This window comes from Protopterus annectens, chromosome 1.part1 (assembly GCF_019279795.1).
Source record: "Protopterus annectens isolate FY-2018-M chromosome 1.part1, PAN1.0, whole genome shotgun sequence".
NCBI lineage: Eukaryota > Metazoa > Chordata > Ceratodontiformes > Protopteridae > Protopterus > Protopterus annectens.
The window spans coordinates 454224514-454237953 of NC_056726.1; positions in this window are offsets into that span (position 1 = coordinate 454224514).

The following is a 13440-nucleotide window of genomic DNA, read 5'->3' on the forward strand; positions in this document are numbered from 1 at the left end:
CTACTGATTCTGTAGTCCCTCTAATGGTGTGGTGCTCAGTAGGGTAGCATGTACTGATTCTATAGTCCTGCCCATGGTGTGGTGTTCAGTAGGGTACCACATCCTGATTCTGTGCTCCCACCCCTCTAAAACTGTAGTTCTACACAAAGGCTTCAACACTCACATGAAGAACAATGGAGAACCTGGAGAGGTGTGACTGGGGGGGGGGGGGGGGGCAGCTTGCTTGGTCTAATGTTAATTGATTAATTGTTTTTGACTTGTGTGCTAGTTATTTATTGTCCATATCAAATGCCATGGTCAAACACACAAATAATAACTGTACTTGATATTAAAACACTTTGGACCAAAGATCAATTATTAAGTTTATAGTCGAGTTATCTGACCTCTAATTTTATAGCTGTGTCATCAGAATGGAGATCATATTAGTTCTGCACATTCCAATCAAGAGAGGTGCTGATCTATCAGCTGATCACCAGGCCCAGGAAACCAGAATGTGTAGATAGGATATCCTAGGAATGCTTAGTCAGTGCTTCTGTGTGGGGTGAGTTCAACTCCAAACTCCAGAAAAGCTTCTCCCATATACCTACTGGAGATGTGGAGTCTGAACAGACTGTGATAAACAACCAGAGTAGTTGAGAGAGCAACAAAGAGCTGTGGCTAAAAGCATAATCAATGATTGTCATGGCAGTAACATTGTGAGCTACTGGTAGACACCAATGATAAAGGAAGCTGTCTGTTTTTTGGAAAGTAGCCTTGTCAATCTCCACATTAGGCTGATGAATATGGACAAGATAGAGTGGCAGTAGCTGTGGCAGTCGGTGAAGTAAAAGCTGACTGACCTACAGATGGGTACAACAAATGTAGTACTGCAAGTGTTGTACTGGGGAGTGGTTGTGAAGCGACAACTGTCTCATGAGATGAAGTTGTCAGTTTACTTAATGGTGTACGTCCCCATCCACACCTATGGACATGATTTTGGGTAATGACTAGAAGGGTACAATCACAGATAATAGCAGCAGCAGGAAGGTTTCTTTACAGGGTAGATGGACTCATTATCAGTGAAAGTGTCGGGATATTGGAAATCTGTTAGAATCTTAGAATACAAGCACTGATCCTCTGGGTTGGCAAAAGTCAGATGGGAGCTTGTCAATCCGTCAAAGGCAATTTCAGCGAATGTAAAGAAACTGAAGCCAGTTCTTTAAAACCACATTTGACAAAAATGTAGATTGCATTTTTCTCCACTGTTATTTGATATCAGAGTTGGTATATATAATTCCAGGGGGTCTGGGGGATTTCTCCATACATGGGTGGTGCAGGGGCCATGCCTCCTTGCAAAAAAAAATGTTTCGGTGTTCGCTGACTGTAGTTTTGGTTTATTTGCATTCATAGAAACTGCTTTCAATGGATGGATTGATGTGAATCCATCAGATGGTGTGATTTTGGGGACCTTGTGAGGAATCCTCCTGAATGCCACCAATAGGAGGTGTACCAGGCATATTCACATCAAATACCAAACGATACGGCTAAACAGCCGCAAAAAGGACTAAACTGCAAACAACAAAAAAAATTAACGGAAAATAGCAGCACGGACTGTACGAATAAAATTCTTTATTGATTCTGGCACCTCGGCCTTCGCCTTCTCATGGAATAATTTACATTCACAAACACAGTCCTATTTAAACCATTAAATGTTAAGGACTTAATTGAATTAATTAACTTTTTTTCCAAAATTTAAAGTCACAAATCCTAAAACACATTTACTTATACAGCTCTAATTAAAACTTTATTACATATTTTATCACAACTCCCTATACAAACAATGTTAAACATAAATAATTCTTTTTCATGCCTCTAAATTCATACCATTAGGATAGAGGGTGTTGAAATTAATAATAAACTTTGATTCCATATTTATTAACCTTCTATGAAAGTTATTGTTCTTCACTCCCACCCCATAGGGCTTGGCTATAACACTAAAAATCAAATCTTTCATCAGTCCTCCATGCTTCTCATGAAAATGACTTGCTACCGGACTATCCAACCTTGCTTTTCTTATATCACCCAGGTGTTCTAAAATTCTTAATTTGACCTTACGCTTGGTTTGTCCAATATACCATTTCTGTACTGGACAATTGCACCCAATGGCATAAATTACTCCAAACGAATTACAGTCAAAGTGATCAATGGCATTATATAAAATGCCATTGATCCTCGTATCATCTAAATTCCTGATTTTTCCACAAACCTTACATCTACCGCAGGCATATGCACCTGCATTGCCCACCTTCTTCCTTCTACCTCTGCTTCTAACTAACTCCTTTAAATTCTGAAACCTGCCATAAGAAAAAGTTACTTTCTTAGGGAATATACTCTTTAAATTATCGTCCCTACTAATTATGGGCCATAATGAACTCACCACATTCTTTAAAATGGAGAAAAAACTGAGAACCTGTTTACAAAAAATATTTTATCTTCCTCCTCATCTCCTTTACTATCTTCCAAAACCCCCTTATAAGTGTTATTGTACTTTCTTCCTTTTGATAAAGTACTTTGATCATGTCGACCTAACCCAAGATCTTTTTCCACCTTATTTCTAGCTGTCCTCACCAATTCATGGGAATACCCTCTGACACATAATTTCTCATAAACTTGACTGAATTCTACCATTATCCTATCTTTCTCTGAAGTATTGCAGGCAATGCGCTTAAATTCCCCTATTGGCAGTGATTCAATAAGATGCGAGCTATGCATACTAGATGCATGTAAAAAATTGTTCACCACTGTGGTCTTATGAAAGGGTCTGCGTTGTATTTTTCCATCCGATTCTACATAAACCTCCACATCTAAAAATTGTATCCTATTCCCGCCTAAAGTAAAGGTGAAGTCCAACCCACATGCATTGGTCCTTAGATCAAAAATAAACTCATCAAACTCCTTGGGGTCACCCTTAAACAAAACTAAAAGGTCGCCAATGTATCTTTTATATTTTACCACCTTGTTGTGGAAAAAACTTTTAGAATAAATAAACAAATAAGTTTTCAAAATGGGCCATAAATAAAATGGCATATGATGGAGCGAAAGAGGCACCTCTCGCAGTGCCATCCTTCTGTAGAAAAAAACTTTTTTTCAAACTCAAAATAATTGTGTGTAAGGCAAAATTCCAACATGCTAACAATAAAAGAGGTACGTGGTCCTTCGCCCAAAATTTTGCCTACTGTCTCAAGCCCCCAATTGGTTCTAATACAGGTATACAGTGATTTAATATCAACGCTGACCCAGTAGTAATCATCCTGCCACACAACCCCTTTCACATGATTACAGATCTCTCTAGTGTTTTTTACATGTGAGGGTATCCTTGGAAGATGACACTTTAACACTGAATCCAAAAATATGCCAACATTTTGTAAGTAAGCACCTCTGCCCGACACAATCGGTCGTCCAGTAAATCTAAAGCAATATAATTATATCTTTCCCTGGGTAAAATTACCCAGTTGCCTCCTTTATCAGATTCAGTAAATATAAATTTATCACTAAGCTCCCTTAATTCACAAAGGGCTTGCCATTCCTCTTTCAATAAATTGAAACATTTTTTACCCTTCTTAAACAACTTAAATTCAGTTTCAATTTATTTGCATAGTGTTTTCTCAAAAACATTAATGCTGCTGTTTACTTTTGGAGGAACAAAATCACTTACATATGGAGCCTTCGGTATTTTAAACCTCCCATATCCTGTAAAAAATTCAAAACCAGAGGCAGAGGCTGGCTGCATCTGTACATCCGAAGAAATATCTATTACATCATTTTCGTGCAAAGACATGTCCATTAATGAACTTTCAAACACAGAAACACTATTAGTGCTAATAGACAGATTTTCCGCCTCTTTTATATTGTTAGCAAAAAAAATTTTCAAATATAGCTTTCTACAAAACTCCTTGGCTTCTAAAATCACATCCGCCAAAGAAGGAGTATAAGTCGGAACAAACTTTGTGCCTCTACATAAAACATTTCTCATGCTTTCAGTTATGTATAAATCAGATAAACTGATGATACTTAAGTTCTCACCTGCACTATTGTCCAAGTGGCTAACAGAAAAACCTTCCACCTCAAAATTAGAACATGAAAAAAGTCCCCGATCAACAGTTCCATGAAAACAAGCAATGGAATCATCTTCTTTTTCCCTTTCCTTGAAACTGCCGACCTCACCCTCTTCTCTGTGTCGGACTCTGGTTCACGGTGGACGCTGCCTCATTCAGACCATTGGAACTAGATGCATCTTCTACATTCAACTCGTCAAAAGAAACACTTTTTCTCCCCACAGGTGCTGTCTCTATAGAAGAAACTGAAGTGTCTTTAGAGCCGCGAGATCTACTCCTGCTTCTCTTGGCGTCAGTTCTACCATGCCCCTTCTTAAACTTATACTGCCACGAGAATATTTCACCTGTTTTATAGTCATTGGCATCTCGTGCAAATTTCTTCCTCTTACACTGAATGACCTGTGCTTCAACCTTAGACATCCTGGCTCTAATATCATTTATATTTTGTTCAAATGTCACTTCTGATGATTCTTTTAGTAGTGTCTCTTGAAGCTCTAAAATGCTGGAACACATTTTAGTAAGTGCTCTTTCATTACGTTTAATGAGCACCTTCAACTAATTTAAAGTACAATGTAAAGAGATCTCTTTCCACTCGGAAAAGAGATCAGACTCTTCATCTGAAAAATCATAAGCTGGTAAGTGCTCCACTCTTAGCCCCCTTGGTGTTATATTGGAGCTGACATACTTCTCCAATAACCTGAGGTCATAAAAAATAATCGCTTCTTTAATCATCATTTTCTCAAGTTCTTCATATTTGATAGACCAATCATTACCACCACATACCCATGGGTCACTGGAGGCAAATTTCTCCTCTCTATCTCGCCAAATGGTAGTGAAACTGAATATATTCTGATTATTTCTGGCACCCACCGGTGCTCCCGCTGCTCCGTTAATAGACATATTCACACCAAATACCAAACGATATGGCTAAAAAGCCACAAAAATGACTAAACTGTAAACAACAAAAAAATTAACGGAAAATAGCAGCACGGACTGTACGAATAAAATTCTTTATTGATTCTGGTACCTCAGCCTTCGCCTTCTCATGGAATAATTTACATTCACAAACACAGTCCTATTTAAGCCATTAAATGTTAAGTACTTAATTGAATTAATTAACTTTTTTTCCAAAATTTAAAGTCACAAATCCTAAAACACATTTACTTATACAGCTCTAATTAAAACTTTATTACATATTTTATCACAACTCCCTATACAAACAATTTTAAACATAAATAATTATTTTTCAATTGTCCAGTACAGAAATGGTATATTGGACAAACCAAGCGTAAGGTCAAATTAAGAATTTTAGAACACCTGGGTGATATAAGAAAAGCAAGGTTGGATAGTCCGGTAGCAAGTCATTTTCATGAGAAGCATGGAGGACTGATGAAATATTTGATTTTTAGTGTTATAGCCAAGCCCTATGGGGTGGGAGTGAAGAACAATAACTTTCATAGAAGGTTAATAAATATGGAATCAAAGTTTATTATTAATTTCAACACCCTCTATCCTAATGGTATGAATTTAGAGGCATGAAAAATAATTATTTATGTTTAAAATTGTTTGTATAGGGAGTTGTGATAAAATATGTAATAAAGTTTTAATTAAAGCTGTATAAGTAAATGTGTTTTAGGATTTGTGACTTTAAATTTTGGAAAAAAAGTTAATTAATTCAATTAAGTACTTAACATTTAATGGTTTAAATAGGACTGTGTTTGTGAATGTAAATTATTCCATGAGAAGGCGAAGGCCGAGGTGCCAGAATCAATAAAGAATTTTATTCGTACAGTCCGTGCTGCTATTTTCCGTTAATTTTTTTAGGTGTACCAGGCACTCAGTAAGTCTGCTCCCTGGAATCTAAGCTGAGGAACACAGAAAGCAGTGGGTCTGTGCATCTGATGTACTCTTTTGTGCGACATAAGGCAAACAGAGGCAGAATACTTTGGAGAAATTATAGCTCTCAGCTTGCCTGGAAATGCTGTGGGTTCCACAGGGTGATCTAGAGAGTGTGACTGAAGATACAGAAGTCGGCTCTGCCGTTTTCATCTTGCTATCATAACACCTCTCACCAGGACAAGTGCTATAGAAAATGGATGGCTGAATTATAAAGACTAAGCTATTTAAGTCATGTTTCAAAGTATGCAAAAGTGAAGAAATGAAAGGTAAACAGGAGGACACTTGCAAAATAAGCAAATTAGAGAAGGAGAAAGCTGCATTTGAAAAAAATGGAGAGAAGTATGAAAAAAAAAGAAATCGCAAACAAAGTTTGGGAAGTTGGCCTAAAGGTTAAGGCATTTGCCTTACAAGCACAAGGTGTAGGATTTGAGTCTCACAAAGGATACTTGGCTAAGCTTACAATGGCTTGCAAGGGCAGTTAGCTTAGTACTAATCTATGAACCTATAAAATCTCTAGCATCCTGTTTTACTTATGTAGTTCATAGAGAAAAGAATCACTTCAGGAGAAAAACTGTTGAAAAGGGCACTAAGAGGTGCAAACATACCTCTCAACCCCTTAGAGCAAGAAATCTAGACAAAACCATAAATAAAAGTGAGACAAAGGCCCAAAAATAAGCCATTTTTTTAAATATTACTCTTACAAACTTAGAAAGTTGATAGAATAACAGTGTTTGCATTTAGCATGAATTTTCTGAAGGGTAAAAAGTCTAAAACTCAAATGTCTGTCATCATTTTCTAACTCCAGTCTTTAATGATTTGCCACTATTTTGCCAGAAAAAACACAATTTTATGAAAAACAGACCAAAAATAAGAGGCAAAAATCTGGACATTCTGTGAAAATCTGTACAGTTGACAGGTATGGATACAAATGCTGCTCGAGGGAGAAAGAAAACCTTAGAGCACAATGTTAGTGCAAAACAATAGGAATGAAGGTTTTGGTTTAGTGACATTAACAATGGTAGTGTGGTATTAAGACATTCAGATGAATGTTTAACTCATTCTGCTTTAGGGAAACAGTCACCTGAATACTAGTGCTTTGTGGCTTTTCATCAGATTGCCAAAAGCTTCAGAAGTGTGACAGAGTATTCTCCACTATCTTTACCAGTCTGACACATAGTCTCCCCTAAGTTGTCACCTCTGAAATTCAATGCCCATGTGGACGGTCCTTACAGTAATCCACCACTGGATACCAATGTATGTGACAGACAGGGGCTATGGTCCTCGGATCTACTTGACTGCCCACAGATAGGTCTAATGGCCACTAAGAGGGATACTCTCTTGAGTCAACCAATTAGTACACAGCACATTAAAGAAGAAAAGATGTACACAAATCAGATTCACTAACCATTTCACTAAATGCATCCTGGCCCCAATTACATACAAGAAATATACACCCTGGGAATGGGCTTTCAACATTCACACCCAAACTGTGACTTCAAACTAACCACTTACTGAATGGAATCTTTCAGCTTTCTCTCCAGGACAATGTCTTACTACCTTGTCTGTGAAATGTATTTTTCCAGTGCACCTTTCCTATGGTAATGACCTTTTAAACAAATTATTACACACACACACACACACACACACACACACACACACACACACACACACACACACACACACACACACACACACACACACACACACACACACACATGTCCCAGGGAAGTCTGTTGGAATTCTTCATTTCCCCAAAGCTTTCATCCTGGCAAAATAGATCTGCCACTGCCATAACTTATTGGGCTAGCCCCCCCCCCCCCATGGAGGGCATTATAGAATTAGGAAATATCTTTGCTCTAATCATGCAGTTCCCTTCTTCTTCTGCCCCTACATTATCCTTTCAGTGACTCCTATGTATGATTCTATAATTATCTTTTTAATGGGGGTTTTCAAGTAAAGGGTGATCACTCAGTTTCTGAGTCAAGGATGGTTATGTAAGTGTTTTTTTCCTGGAAATATAGTAGTATCTTTGCTATTTTGTGATACATTAATTTCTTCTCTTCCAACCTTCCTAGCTTCACTGAATGCTGTATGCTAATGTCGTGATTATTACTAGACAAGCAGTGTGCCCTACTGAATTTAAAGATTTATTGTAGAGGATGTTTTTTTGTCGGGTCAGTACAAAACTGCCTTGTATTAATGAATCTAAAACCAAGGCAGTGATGTTTGGCACACCAAAAAGAACATTATTAATACTTTCTTAGTGGGCCACCCTAACAAAGAGTAATACCTTCAATCAAACTGTCCCATACTTTCATCATTTTGTCATTTGTTTTCATTCTCTTCTCTCATTCTATTAGCATTTGATAAATGAAAATAAATAAATATGTAAATAAATTAAATAAATAAATAAATAAAACCAACTGACATCCTGCTTGCCTTTACATGATATCTAGAATTTTTACCTGTGCTACTAGATCAATTATCTGGAGGCACCTTTGCTACTACTTCTGATAAAAATACACTGCCCTTCAACCTCACCAAAATTGCGTAAATCACCACTGCATTCTCATTCAGCATGTTAATTGGATGCCAGTTAGTTATGGCTAACATCTCTGTTCTCTTAATAATGTCTAAGCTCCTACACCTGCCATATTGTCCTACCTCTGTTGTGTCTCTTAAAGCAACTACACTTATGAGTAATTTGAGGCTGTCCTGCAAAGGCTGTAGCTTCACTATCCTGTAACATGCCTCATGCTAGGAAGCACACCCTTTTCTTCCAAGCACAAGAACTTGAGTCATTCTACACCCTGCTATTACTCATATACTTATATAGCTACACACTTATTTTCTCTAATTTCTACTGACTGCATTTAGAAGCATGCCTGAATTATTTTGCTGTCGCAATGTATTTACTTTTTCTAAATTGTACATGTATTCTACTTCTGTGATTTCTATATTGCAATTCTGGCCACTCCTCAGGCCATGTCTAAGTGTCAAGAAGACATCATCAAAATGCAGAAGATCAGATGCAGTCATGCAAATGGGAACTTATGTTATGTCACATTATGTTCACAGAGATCATGGTACAGTGAGGATTAAAGAATTTGTTTTTTTTCCACTATAGTGCGATCTTAAGGTTGGTATATTTAATTAGTGGGGGGGGGGGGTGCATTGGGGGAAACTTGCCTCCCTACAAAAAAACTGATGTGCTGCCATTTTTTCTTGGTGTTCGATGTTCTGCATTTCGATGATGTTGGCTCAAGATTTAACCATTCAGTCATCTTCAGCATCAATCTTGTGAAGTAGATATGTGTGTGTGTGTGTGTGTGTGTGTGTGTGTGTGTGTGTGTGTGTGTGTGTGTGTGTGTGTGTGGGGGGTCTATATTATAACATTAAAGTCTAAAGACATTGAATGTTATAATATCAACTCCATTCAATCGAAACACCAGAAAACTGAACAGTCAGAATAGCAAATTTTTTCCCAGGGGAAACAAAGTCGCTGTTCCGACAAACATACACACAACTCAAGCACACCAAAATAAATAAGCCACACACATACACTTCACAAAACCCTACACTAAATCAGACATACACCACTAGCTACCCACTTACCTTAACCCAACCCTAACCCTAAGGTCCCTAACTATCGCACACTCACCTTCCCGCTCGCTAACCCTAACTCACCTACCCTACCCTGACCCTCACGTCCACACAATCGCACATTTACCAGACCCACGCCCTAACCCTAACTCACCTAACCCACACCCAATCGCACACTCACCTTCATTCGCACACTTACCTTAACCCGGTCCATAACCTTCGCTCCACAGTTGAGGAAATAGTGAAGCTGCAGAAACTACCCACTGAATACTTTCCCTAGGAAAGTATTTGGTGTTCTGCAGCTTCGCTATTTCAAGCGTTTGCTCTACTGGATTCGATATTATAACATTTAAAGTTTTTGAACTTTGATGTTATAATATAGACCCATGTGTGTGTGTCTCATGAAATATCAAATGTTCACAAGAGTGAATGTATAAAGAGTGGTCATTTTAGAGTGTCCCCCACAATCCCTGCTAATTATATATACTAACTGTGCTGACTCTGACATTGCACAACAGCAGGGTAAGGGCAAATTCCCTTACCCCACTGCAATGTGATCCCCTACTTAAGGCTGCCAGAAAAAATTCCACTTGAAAGAAAAAGAAGTTATGTACCTACCATAATGTTCCATGTTAGTTGTCTTCATCTCGCCTTCTTTCTTGCTGGTTGGGATTGAAGCCGATCCTCGGCTCTGACTCGGCCATCTTCTATTGCTCGAGAGCTGTTTACTGGCTCAAGGCTACCCCTTATCCCATAATGCCTAGCGATAGCTACCCAGATCTCATTTGAAATAGCTAACCCCAGGCATAGCCAGAGAATAAACCTGTCCAAAACAAATAGGTTGCGCATACCTGTTATACTCTCTAAGTCAGTAGAGGAAACAAGCCAGAGAACACTCAGCCAGTGAAACCAGAACTCCTCTCGGTCCAACAGGACAGGGGGACGGAGGGTGGGACGCAAGAAAGAAGGTGAGATGAAGACAGCTAACATGGTTATGGTAGGTACATAACTTCTTTATGTTAAGTTGTCTATCTCGCCTTCGTTCTTGCTGGTTGGGACAGCATCCCCAGCACCTACAATTCTGGGCGGCTCATTGGAACAGACTCTTCAGAACGGTGGAACCAAAGTCAGCTCTGCTCCTGGAGACCATATCTAGCTTGTAATGAGAAATAAAGGTATGAGGATTTGCCCACATAGCAGCCGCACAAATAGAATCCATGGGCAACCTAGATTGGAAAGCTGCAGAGGTGGCCAAGGCCCTAGTAGAATGACCTTTCGGTTTGATAGGAAACTCTTTGTTCCTTAATTGATAGATGAAAGTAATAATGTGAGACAACCACCTGGATAAGGTCACCTTGGAAACTGGGAGACCTTGTTTGCCTAGAGCATAGGAAAGGAATAGTTGGTCCGACTTCCTTATTTCCTTAGTCCTATGCAGGTAAAAACGCAATTGTCTATGAACATCCGATTGGTGTAATTTGTACTCTGCCTTGTTGGTGTGGTTAGGGAAAAACACAGGAAGGTCTATAGAGTGGTTTAAATTATTTTCTGAGCAGACTTTCGGAAGAAATGAAGGATTAGTCCTCAGAGCAACTCTATCCTTATGAAAAACCAAGTATGGAGGATGAACACATAATGCCTGAAGTTCAGAGATGCGTCTGGCTGAAGTAATAGCTATGAGAAAGAGTGTCTTCCAAGATAGAAACTTAATGGAGCAGGATGCAGCTGGTTCAAAGGGGGGCAGAGTTAAGGAGGTTAGTACCAAATTAAGGTCCCAAGGAGGAGGGGGATCTCTCACTGGAGGCCTAAGGAGAGTGGTCCCCCTCAAGAAAGCTTTACAGAGCTTATGAGACATAATGTTTGAATTTGACAAACCAACATGAAAGTTAGAAATGGCCGCTAATTGAACCCTGATTGTAGCCGAAATGGACCCGGAATGAAAAAGTTGTGCTAGGAATTCCAGAATTTCATGGACTGGGACTGAAAAGGGATCTACGTCCCTAGCCTCTGCCCAACAAGAAAAACGTTTCCATTTACTAGCATAAGTTTGTCTGGTTGTGGACTTGTGAGAGGAGGCAATAATCTCATGTACAGCCGGGGAAATGCTGGGAAGCCTGGCTAAGGTTGGAAGTGGAGCAACCAAGCTGTGAGCTGGAGAGATTGGAGGGATTGATGCAACCAGCCTGATTGATGAATCAGTAGATCTGGAAATGGGTCCAGAATCCAGGGCTGATCGAGAAGGTAGTGGTGCAGGAACGGGAACCATATCTGTCAAGGCCAGTAGGGGGCAATGAGGATCATTTTGCAACTCAACGATATTGCTTTCTGTATGAGTTTCAGTATCAGGGGAAATTGAGGAAAGGCATAAAGAAGTCCCTGAGGCCAATCGTGGACTAGAGCGTCTCTGGGTGTGTGACCTGGAAGTGGAAGAAGGGAGAAGTATTTGCTGCATTTGCTGTTGAAGGGGGTGGCAAAAAGATCGCAGCAAGGCTATCCCCATTTGCAGAAGATAAGATCCACAACTTCCTGATTCAGAGACCACTCGTGAGGCATTAGGATAGCTCTGCTGAGCCTGTCCGCTATGATGTTGGACCTCCCAGGGATGTGCGTCGCAATCAGAAAACATTGGGAGGAAATTGCCCACTGCCACAGTCTGAGTGCTTATCTACACAGGGGGTAGGACCTGGTTCCGCCCTGCTTGTTGATGTACCACACCACTGACATGTTGTCTGTTTGAATTGCAATGGTCCCAGAAGGGAGTCCTGGAGGGCTTGCAACGCTAGGAGCATGGCTCTCATTTCTAGGACGTTTATGTGCAGATGGTACTCGTGAGGCTGCCAAGTGCCTTGGACTGTCCTGCCCTGATAGTGCCCCCTCACTCTATCAGGGAGGCATCTGTGGTCACTGTGGCTACCGGAGGGGGCTGAGTGAAGGGTCTGCCCCGAGTCACTAGTGGGGAGATAATCCACCAGGAAAGGTGCTTTTTGCATGCTTCTGTAATCATGATCATGTGAGACATGGGCAGCTATTGGAAAGACCACTGTGTGAACAGAAGCCACTGAAGGATCCTCATATGAAAGCAAGCCAGTGGGATTAGAAGAATGGCTGCTGCCATTGAACCCAGAGTTTGAAGGACGAACCTGACCTGGATTCTTTTGCTCTGCATTAGAATTTGTACTTGTTGATGAATTGTAGACACCCTTTCTAGCGGTAGCCTTCCGGACATGTTTCTTGTGTCCAAGTCTTCTCCTATGTAGGTGATAGATTGACAGGGCAACAAGGCAGATTTTTCAAAGTTTATTGTAATGCCTAGCTGGGAGCAGATTGTGATTGTGTAGTCCCTGGCTTGTAGAAGTTGATGCCTGGTAGTAGCAGTGAGGAGCCAGTCGTCTAGATATGGAAACACCTGGAATCCTCGATGTCTCAGGTGAGCTGTGACCACTGCCATACATTTGATGAACACCCTGAGGGCTGTGGTGAGACCAAAGGGCAGAGCTCTGAACTGGTAATGACTGGCTCCCAGACGGAAGTGAAGAAATCTCCTGGAGCGCCTGTCCATCTTGATGTGGTAGTACGTGTCCTGAAGATCTATCAAGCACATCCAATTGTCCTGACCCAGAAAGGGTAGAATGGACAGTAGCATGACCATCCGAAACTTTGTTCTTTGTACAGACCTGTTTAGCCTGCTGAGATCCAGAATTGGTCTCCAGTCCCCTGTCTTTTTTGGTACCAAAAAGAACCTTGAGTAAGTTCCGGATCTGTGCTGGTCTGCCGGAACTTCCTGGATGACTCTTTTTTTCTAGCAGTTTTGAAACTTCTATTACTGCTTGGTCCTTCAGATTGG